This window comes from Ostrinia nubilalis, chromosome 15, assembly GCF_963855985.1.
Source record: "Ostrinia nubilalis chromosome 15, ilOstNubi1.1, whole genome shotgun sequence".
Classification (NCBI taxonomy): Eukaryota; Metazoa; Arthropoda; class Insecta; order Lepidoptera; family Crambidae; genus Ostrinia; species Ostrinia nubilalis.
The window spans coordinates 3,592,263-3,601,728 of NC_087102.1; the positions used below are offsets into that span (position 1 = coordinate 3,592,263).

Genomic DNA, 9,466 nt, shown 5'->3' on the forward strand with positions numbered 1-9,466 from the left:
TTAATTCACTTTTATTTGAGTCCGAGTCAAATCTGTTAACATCGACTACAAATTCATTGGGCAACCAAGATGCTATATCATCAGCCCTATCGTCAGGCACTGATAATGGTGGACCACCGCCAGTTTTAATTTGAGCCTGCCTAGCAATGGTCTTGTCTTTCTTCGCACTGATTTTTATGAGGCTCCATTGCGATTTTAACTGGGTAATGGAGCGGTTCATACCAGCGCACATTGAATTAAACCTGAAAAAGAAATGACAGGATTTTGAATTACAGGTAAAGGCAAAATTTTATATTGAAGGCAGAAATCAAAAGATGTACCAACGTTGTTTGTAAATCAGCCCAAGCCGCAACCTTCCGTTTATTCGTGTTAGTGTCTGTATTTTTATTTTCGATTGCATTTACTCTTTCTTTCACCAACTCTTTCAGCAAATACTGAAAAGCAAACACTAGGCGTCAAACATAAATAAAACCATGCTACAAAAATTAGTAGGCACTTTATCAGGCTAAAAATAAGTACTACCTTATCTTCCTCCAACCAGTTTTCTGATCGTTGCCTTTTAGGCGGTCTGTTCTCCTTCGTCATGGACATAATTAGTATCCGATGTAACTAGCCGGGTCGTCGTAAGAGCTTATTGCAGAGTACAGGGTAAGAGGTACAGAATCCAGAACATACAATCCCAAGTTTTATAAAAGTTTGATAAAACTTGGGAGTTGATCGAAAAAACCGAAAACTTTATTAAATTTTCGTGCCAAATGTCAATGTCAGTAAGTAAAACGTCACAGCTGCCAATTTTTTGTTTTTTTTTTCTGCGATTTGTCTATGATTTTACATGGTCCATCAAGTTAAATCACCAAAAAAGCTGTTTTCGTTCATTCTTTTTGTATAGTCTGTGGAAAGAAAATATTAAACTCTGTTTTAGCTATCAAAGGTTTGTAAACGATTATGAATAACGTTTTTTATCAGAGGTTTATAAGAGTGTTTTAAGCCTATCAAACGTTTTAGCTAATGTAGGTTTTAAACCTATATTAGCATTTTATTATGAATAAGACCGTTAATCATTAATTTTATGGCAAGTGTCCATCAGGAATCATTGTTCTTACACACAGAATCGTATTATTTCGCTTTCGGGTAGTAATATGTCAAAATTGTTGGTTCTTTAGGCGAACAATGTATGGAGAACGAACATTGTCCTTTGGCGTTTGTCTATTGTGTGAGTGAATTTAGGGATGCCATGTTAGCCAAAACATTTTACCCATTTATTTTAAGAAAAACATAGATCGGCAGATGTTACTTGGAAATGTAGACAGAATTATTCCGTGCCATTTTAAAAGGATGAAAGGTGAATGCGTTGAGGTAGGCGCGAAATCAATGTTCAAATTTTCTTACATTGTTTGCAAGTCAGTGTGTCAGGGTGTGTACATAATGTTGATCAAAAATGATTCACGCAGTTACAAATTACGAATCTTGTGTACATTATAATCATAATCTTATGCATCATCAATATATTATTATTATCTCTGATAGATTTTTTTTAACATACAACCTGACACTGACTTGCAATCAATGTAAGAAAATTTGAATTTCGCAGTTCCACATTTTTGGGAAGGATCAAATTTTCCTATGAAAATATATCCCATTAAAACACAATTATTATGATAAATTATTTTATTTCCATAGTATGCGTAATAAATAACTAAAAAGTCCTAAAATTATTATTATTTTCCCATATTTCGGGTAATATTCCCACGTAAATAACTGAGAACACTGGTCTTTGACGTATTATTTTTTCGAGTGAATGACGTTTGATTTCAATTAATTTCAATATTTTAATGTCGGGAAATAAGTGATTGGATTATTATTTTGCCTGTGAAATGTGATTCCTTAATTTTTGTTTGTTCGAACAGAACGGTTTTTACACAATTTCATCACACAAGACATGTCGTATTCGTGTTGTTTTTTCGCTGCTTAAATATGTCAACTGTGTGAAGTTTGCACTCGAAGTGGTGTATCAGGGTGTGAATGTGTGCGTGCCGGCCTGTACGTACAGGCAAGCTGGTGTATCCTAATGTCACAGTATTTTGTTGATGAGAATCCGTCCGACTTTTTTTATAGGTCCATGGAAGGAGGGTTATGTTTATTTTTATATTATTCTTACCTAATAGCTGCTTTATCGGGGTTTTCAGGTGTATTTCATGCATTGGTGCAGAGGAATAGTGAAAATGTTATAGGTGTACCAGAATCTCATGGCAAACAAAAATATTGGAAAAGTGTGTTTTTCATATGGCCATTGTCTATGGCTTTACTGTCACCTGTCAAAGTAAATCAAGAGATCTGTCAGCCGCTGCAGAAATTTTGTAATCTCTTCATGCCTATTTGTTATTTTTGTGAAAAAGTCGAAAAAGCTCAAGCAAATCATATTGTTTTCAATGTGTATTGTAAAATAGGGCATAATTCAAACTCAATCTTTGATTTTAAAGCGCGTCGTTGAGTTGACAGTAAGTTGGAGTGAAATGTTTTGATACATTTAGTTTATTACCTAACTGCATTAGAAGGAGGGTGGGTAATGTTTATTTTTAAATTATTCTTACCTAATAGCTGCTTTATCGGGGTTTTCAGGTGTTTTATCTTCATACATTGGTGCAGAGGAATAGTGAAAAAGTTATGACCATGTAAAGAAAATTGAAAAAGATTTCATCAAGCAAGTTTGAGTAATTGAATTGCTGAAAGAGCGATTTATATTATACAGGGTGGAATTACATCCTATATTTTTATTACATCGATCGTTAGGGTTAAGTATAAGGATGAAATCTCTCTAACAAACTTGATAAATCAAATGAAAAGAAAACCATGAAATCTTAAATTATTTTGATAATGTTACAGAAAATTGTATGGTATAGTAGTGAATTTTCGAAAAAAAAATCGAAATACTTTGAATGCAGTTCTCTTTTTTTTTTGTCAAAAATTAAGGAATGTTTTCTTTCAGTAAAATTTTCTATCTACAGTATTAAGAGTACTTTCCCTCCAGGTGGCATTTTCCACCCTGTATAATAAACCTCTTTAACTTGATCATCTATTGAAGAACAAGAAATGCAAGTGGAGTTCTTAGAATCGTTTTCTAGTTCTGAATGAAGTGATAAGTTAAAAGTATACAGATAAGATATAAAATGTATAGGTAGCCATTCGTACTTCATGTTCATTAATATTAAAGTCATAAATAAAAAAATAAAAAGTATCAAGATCATTTTATCCAATTTCCCCAGTATTGCACTCAACAAAGTTTATTTTCCCCATTTGCCATGAGATTCTGGTACACCTATAACAGGCAAGAGCTAGCAGAAAACTAAACCTCCACATTTGTGTTTATTTTCATGTGTTATGTTTATGTATTGTGTTGTCTTATTTGTGATGTCTCTTTGTTTTAGGTATTTTGCTTAGCATACCTTTGAAAATTTAAATTTATCAAAATACCTATACCGTGTAAAAGCTGCGCACGTGATATTGGCCATAGAGTTATTAACCCAGGAGTGGAACTGACAGGCAATCCCCTCTAGCAATGTGAGTGGACCAGTGGTTCACTCAGTTTATAAAAACTAGTTGCAGCGCCACCAATGACCAGTGTTGCCAGAAGGTTACTTTTGTAACCTTTTAGGTTACTTTTGAACTGCAGTGGTTACTTTTAGGTTACACTAATGAAAAGGTTACTTTTAGGTGATTTTTCAGAAATTGTAGAATTAACTTTAACAGGTTATTCAGTAAAAAATATTAATAGTGACAATTTAAAAATTGTCATAAAGTGCATTTAAACTTGAATTTGATTTATTATTTGTTAAAAAAAATGAGTTTTAGCGAATTTTTTTCGATAATAAAACGCAAATCCATGAAACGTTTTTATACGACTGGTCACTTTTCGAATTTAGATGATCAATTGTATTCATTTTCCATCCATGAACAACCTTACACAATCATCGCTCCGCACCCCCCCCCCCCCCCCCCCCCGTATGAAGGTTACTTTTTATTCAAAAAGGTTACTTTTTTTTATATTTCTGGTAATTTCTGACTAGACCCGACTGGCAACACTGCCAATGACATATTCCAAATGTCACTATTGATGAGTAACGTGCTGAGACAAAAATGGTGAATTGCAGTGTATTTTATTGTAAAAAGAGATCTGAAACTTCAAATCTTGAAAAGGACAATATTACCTTCCATCAGTAAATATTATTTTATTTATTTTACATTAATTAATACACTAAATTTGCAAAAAACTAAATTTCAAGAAGTGTTGCCACTGGAAAGCACAAATTCCTAATTTTGTAATATTTTTAAGAATAGTGTACTTACGAATATAATCGAAATTCTATGTTAAAAATTTGATACTGCCTACCTATTGGCAGGAAGTAAGTATTTGGAAAAGAAAGTTTTTTTTTTATTTGGTCAATATACTAATTAATTAATGTAAATAAATCCTATGTCCAAACGTTTGTATTAATACAATAAAATAATGTTCGTCGAATCTGCCTATTTCATTATTACATAGTACGGTCAGTGTTTGGTAACCCAAAAGTGTACATTTTTATTTCAATACGCTGGCCACCCAGCGGAAATTTTAGTGTGGTACAGCACAATATGAAATATCGATATCGACATCGACTTGGTGATTGTATTGTTAGAAAAATGTAAGAGTCGCACTTCTCCTGTAAATAATTTTACGTATAAACCGAACAAAAGAAAATTGAAACAGAGTTCCATACCATCTTTTAAAGTTGAATTTCGACGTTGAGCTACCCTTCTCAACGTCAAAATTCAATATTGAATATTGAAAGAGAATTAATACTCCAAATACCACCTCCTGTTCATCCTCTAAGGTCCGGTTTACACTAAGGCAGAGCGGAGCAGAAAAGTTTTTGAATAACCAATCAGATTCCCTTATTTGCTCATCGCCACTCCGCTCCCATGAAGCTAAAGATAAAAATGGATTCATTCGCCAAAAATACGACTATTATGTAAAACACCGTTACCTTTCTTTTAAATTATGAATAATACAAAAGAAGAATAAACCTCACGACCATGTTGACTTAAAAATCGTCTTTATCTCCTACAAAATAAAAGCGCATATTGCATTGGAACGGTTACACTTACTGTACTGTGGTCTGTACTAGTGTAATTATTTAAACGTCGCAATTATAAAAACCAGTCATAGCGGTGACAGTTTAAGAACTAAAAATGATGATATCTTCGAAAATATGCATTTTGGGACACATGATTCTTGGACATTATAAATTATTTTTATGTACAGAATAAACCCTTAAAGTAATGGGATATCAAAAGGTTACACGCTGTATAAATATTAGGTACCTATTTCATGGGTAGTAGGGTAATGGTGGTAGGGTTAATACTAGGACGTTTTAAATTGCTTTTTAAAAGCCCTACTTGCATAAATAAATGGCTTGTTAGTTTTTTTTTTTCATGTAACTCATAAACTTCAAAATTCGTATTGGTGCTAAGGAAGAAATGCCAAACTTCTGCGTATTTTCCTGTAAATAGAGATCTGAAACATTGAATCTTCCTTATGATAATAAATTAATTCATATTATTTAAAACAAAAACCATAGACTATGAACCATAGAACCGCATCTTACTACAAAAGATTGCTTACAATGGAATACGTGGAAATCTGCTACGCTGGTTCCTGTCATATATTGAGAATAGAACTCAGAAAGTGGTAATAAATGGTTACTCCTCTAATCAGCTGAATGTCACGTCTGGAGTGGCTCAAGGCTCAATCCTAGGACCTTTTTTGTTTGTTTTGTTTGTAAACGACATAGATATGTGCTTCAGAAATTCTCAATTCGTACTCTACGCTGACGACCTCAAGGTTTATAGGAGAATTGAATCCATACGTGACTGCGAAAAGCTTCAAGAGGACTTGGACCGTCTGTCTGCGTACTGTGCTAGTAATAAGCTGCACCTAAGTCTCGCTAAATGCAAAACCATAACCTTTACAAAAAAAAGGTCAACCATCAACTTTAACTATCAATTGTGTTACACTGGCCTAGAAAATGTTTCTATTATAAAGGATCTAGGCCTGCTTATCGATTCTAAGCTACATTTTGATGTTCATATTTCTACTGTTGTGAGTAAGGCATTCCAGATGTTTGGCTTTGTTGTAAGAGCTAGCAGTAACTTTAAAAAGGCATCAACCTATCTTCTTTTATATAAATCACTGGTCAGGTCTCAGTTGGAATATGCAAGTGTCATCTGGAACCCTCTCTACGCTAAATATGTAGATCAGTTAGAACGTGTGCAACGCAAATTCCTTAAAACTACTAATTACAAATGTTTTCATGCGAAGTCCTCTTATGAAGTACTGTTGCAGAAGTTCTCACTCGCGTCGCTCGAGGCTAGGAGACATTCTTTAGACCAAGGTGTATTGTTTAATATTTGTCAAAATAAACTTGACTGTAATGAACTAACTAATCAATTGCATTATCGCGTCCCTAGCCGGTCTCAACGTATCCGTGACACTCATGTACATCGTTTATTTATGCCCAGATCATGTCGAACTAATGCCGGAAAGCGTGCCCCACTTCATCGTCTTATGGAGTCATACAATACATATTTTGCAGATATAGATTTGTTTAAACTTACGCCAATAGCTTTTAAAAAGGAAGTACGTCTCAAGTTGGAGGAATTTATGTCTTAATTTAATATGTACTTAGCTACCTGAATTGAACCTAAGGATTGTAGAATTATAAGGATTGTAAAATTTATAATTTTATGATTTTATAATTTTATGGTTTTATAATTTTGTTAAATTTAGTACTCAGATTTTGAACAGTAAACTTAGTGGATTTTCAATAGTAAAACTGATAGATCTCATTTAATTAAATTAAATTCATTGTTTAAATCAGAATATTGTTATAAAATATGCTGTGTTAGCTGTCTGACTGTTTATATATATATATGAATAACTCTGTTCACTTGGGAAATTCCAATTTAAATGATTTGTGGGAATGAATAGAGGTATCCGTGGGCTCCACGGATTGTTCTGTTCATTTCCATAAATCAGCTAGTAGTGCAAAGAGGCAAAGCATGTTTGTAAGATGGGGATAGCGGTGCGGGTTGTACAATAACTAAATGTCGATGTATAACTTTACTGCATATCTGAATTGTACAATTGTTTGTTATCCTAAATAAAATAAAATAAAATAAAAATAAAATAGAGCAATGATTCTCATCGACAAAAATATCGATAGTGTCCCAGCGCCATCAGCTGTTACACAAATGTCATTACCTCGTCCCCCTCAGGAAATGGCGAAATTTTTTGTATGGAAATAAACGCGCGCTGCTACTCCTGGGTTAATAACTCTATGATATTGGCGGAACAGTGTGCCCTGTGGCGAAAAACACAAGTTCATCGCCAATAATAAGAAGAAGAAGAAGAAGAAGGAATAATACTGTCAAGAATGACATTGACATTTACAGTTGATTTTGACAGTTGACGTTGACATTTTATGGCGAACGTTGCGTTTGTGTGGCGGCCGGCTTGTGTTTGTTCATAATTTGTTGGCTTTCCGCAACTGGTATCTGACAGACGACTCCACGGGGTGGAAACGCCATAGAGTTTGACAGCTCCATAGAGAGTGAATTTTTTTGACAGTTCCGAGAGGAAGTGACTTTTTTTATAGTTTATTTTGTATGCGACAATGGTCTTTTGCGTGTCTGGAATCAAGTTAATAAACATTTTCGAAATACAACTTCAACTTTTATAAATTATTTTATTGAATCTATTTGCATTCTATAAATGAAATGATTATTTAAAAGTATATTAATTCGAAGTCGTAATTTTCACTTTAATCAATTTAGTTCCGTCTCAAGTCTACAACTGTGACATTATTAAAAAAAAAAACGTCAAAAATTTTCATCGAAAAAACGTGTTTTTCTTTAAACAAATTTTATCTAATTAGAATCAATAATTTCTCAATCAATATTAATAAGAACTACATGTGCATGGATTGCCAGTTGGATTGATGTTTGTTTTAAGAAGAAATTTCTCTCAAGGAAGATATCCACTCGAGAAAGGTTATTGCAGCTTGCAGCAACATCATGTTTTATCAAGTATTGAAACACACAAAGGATTAAATCTTCATTACAATATCATTCATAACTCCATTTAAATCAATGGAAACTAAATATGGATCGTTTCATGGAGTAACAACATACTTTGGAGTTTGGACCCAAAATACAATACACGTAGGTACATTGCAGTCATAGATTGCAGGACACAGTGAATGATACGTGTTTTATACAGTGAATCTAAGTACCTATTTGTTTCAGGTTAATATCGAACTTATAAGGTGTTAAGCTGCAATTACAATAAAAGTGCTTGCTATGGAATCACCGGTGCTGATCATTAATGTCAACTGTTACTTAAAATCCAGATGAACCAACCTTTACTTCCTATTCAAATAAGTTTAGAAGAAACCTATATAAGCAATAAAACCAGACCAAGAATGCTTGATTACAAACGATGAACTCATTTCATTTGCAAGTTATGCCATGACATAAATGCATTAAATTAGGAAGATTTGTATTAGATGAATTACCCAGATAACAATTAAAACAACTTCTGTTGATAAGAACATTTGGTAAGTACCTTTAAAATTTAAAACACCCTCAAAATGATTCTAACCCTATCCTCTGACGCTTTTCGACTAGGATCAAATAAAAGTTAATTATTTAATTACAGATTGGTGGAATCCAGATTCTGTGAATGTACATGTAATTGATTGACAAGGACACATTTGACAAGGTAAATTAATTTTATTTAACAAAGTAGTGCAAATCTAGAAACAAAACAGACAGTAAGTAGGTATGGTAGATAAGACAGATCACTTGTTCATCTGCTGTACTCTTTATAATATTAGTGTAGAATGTTGATGATGTAGGAGATTACAGTCTTACGGTGACATGTCATGTGCATCTTTTTGCTCTTTATTACAGGTGGTGAGAAACGTGTAGATCTGGCCTGCTTACAGTGGCTATTGGATTGGACAGAACCAAAGTGAGAGTGAACGTGTGAATTTATGGAGAACATTAAAAACTATTTTACTAAAAGTCATAACGCAACTTATTTTGTATGAGTTACATACAAATGTCAAGCCGTGAGTACATTATGTAAAAACTAAAACAATGTACTGTAATCACAACAGTAACTGTAATCTTTTAAAATCCAATAGTTTTAATGCTTATTGATTTTCTTAAACAAAATATTTCATGTTATATTTCATCAATAAAGTTTCATTTGATACTTCAATAGTTTTATTTTTAACCGCAATACATGAAAAGGAACGGATCATAAAAAAGTATGACAGGTATATTTAATCTGTGGGCGGCAGACGCCATATTGTATTCAGCGCCACCTACTGGACAATCTAGCTCGGTACCAGTTTGTTTATCGTTT

At 33.3% G+C, this 9,466-nt stretch overlaps 1 long non-coding RNA gene across 1 annotated transcript; it reads left to right on the forward strand.

The window, feature by feature from the left end:
* Positions 1 to 7,902: 7,902 nt before the first annotated feature.
* Positions 7,903 to 9,319, forward strand: LOC135078765 (uncharacterized). The gene is made up of 4 exons (XR_010258658.1): positions 7,903 to 8,256; positions 8,341 to 8,651; positions 8,753 to 8,815; positions 9,007 to 9,319. It is a non-coding gene; the product is annotated as an uncharacterized LOC135078765 (long non-coding RNA).
* The last annotated feature ends 147 nt before the right edge of the window (positions 9,320 to 9,466 follow it).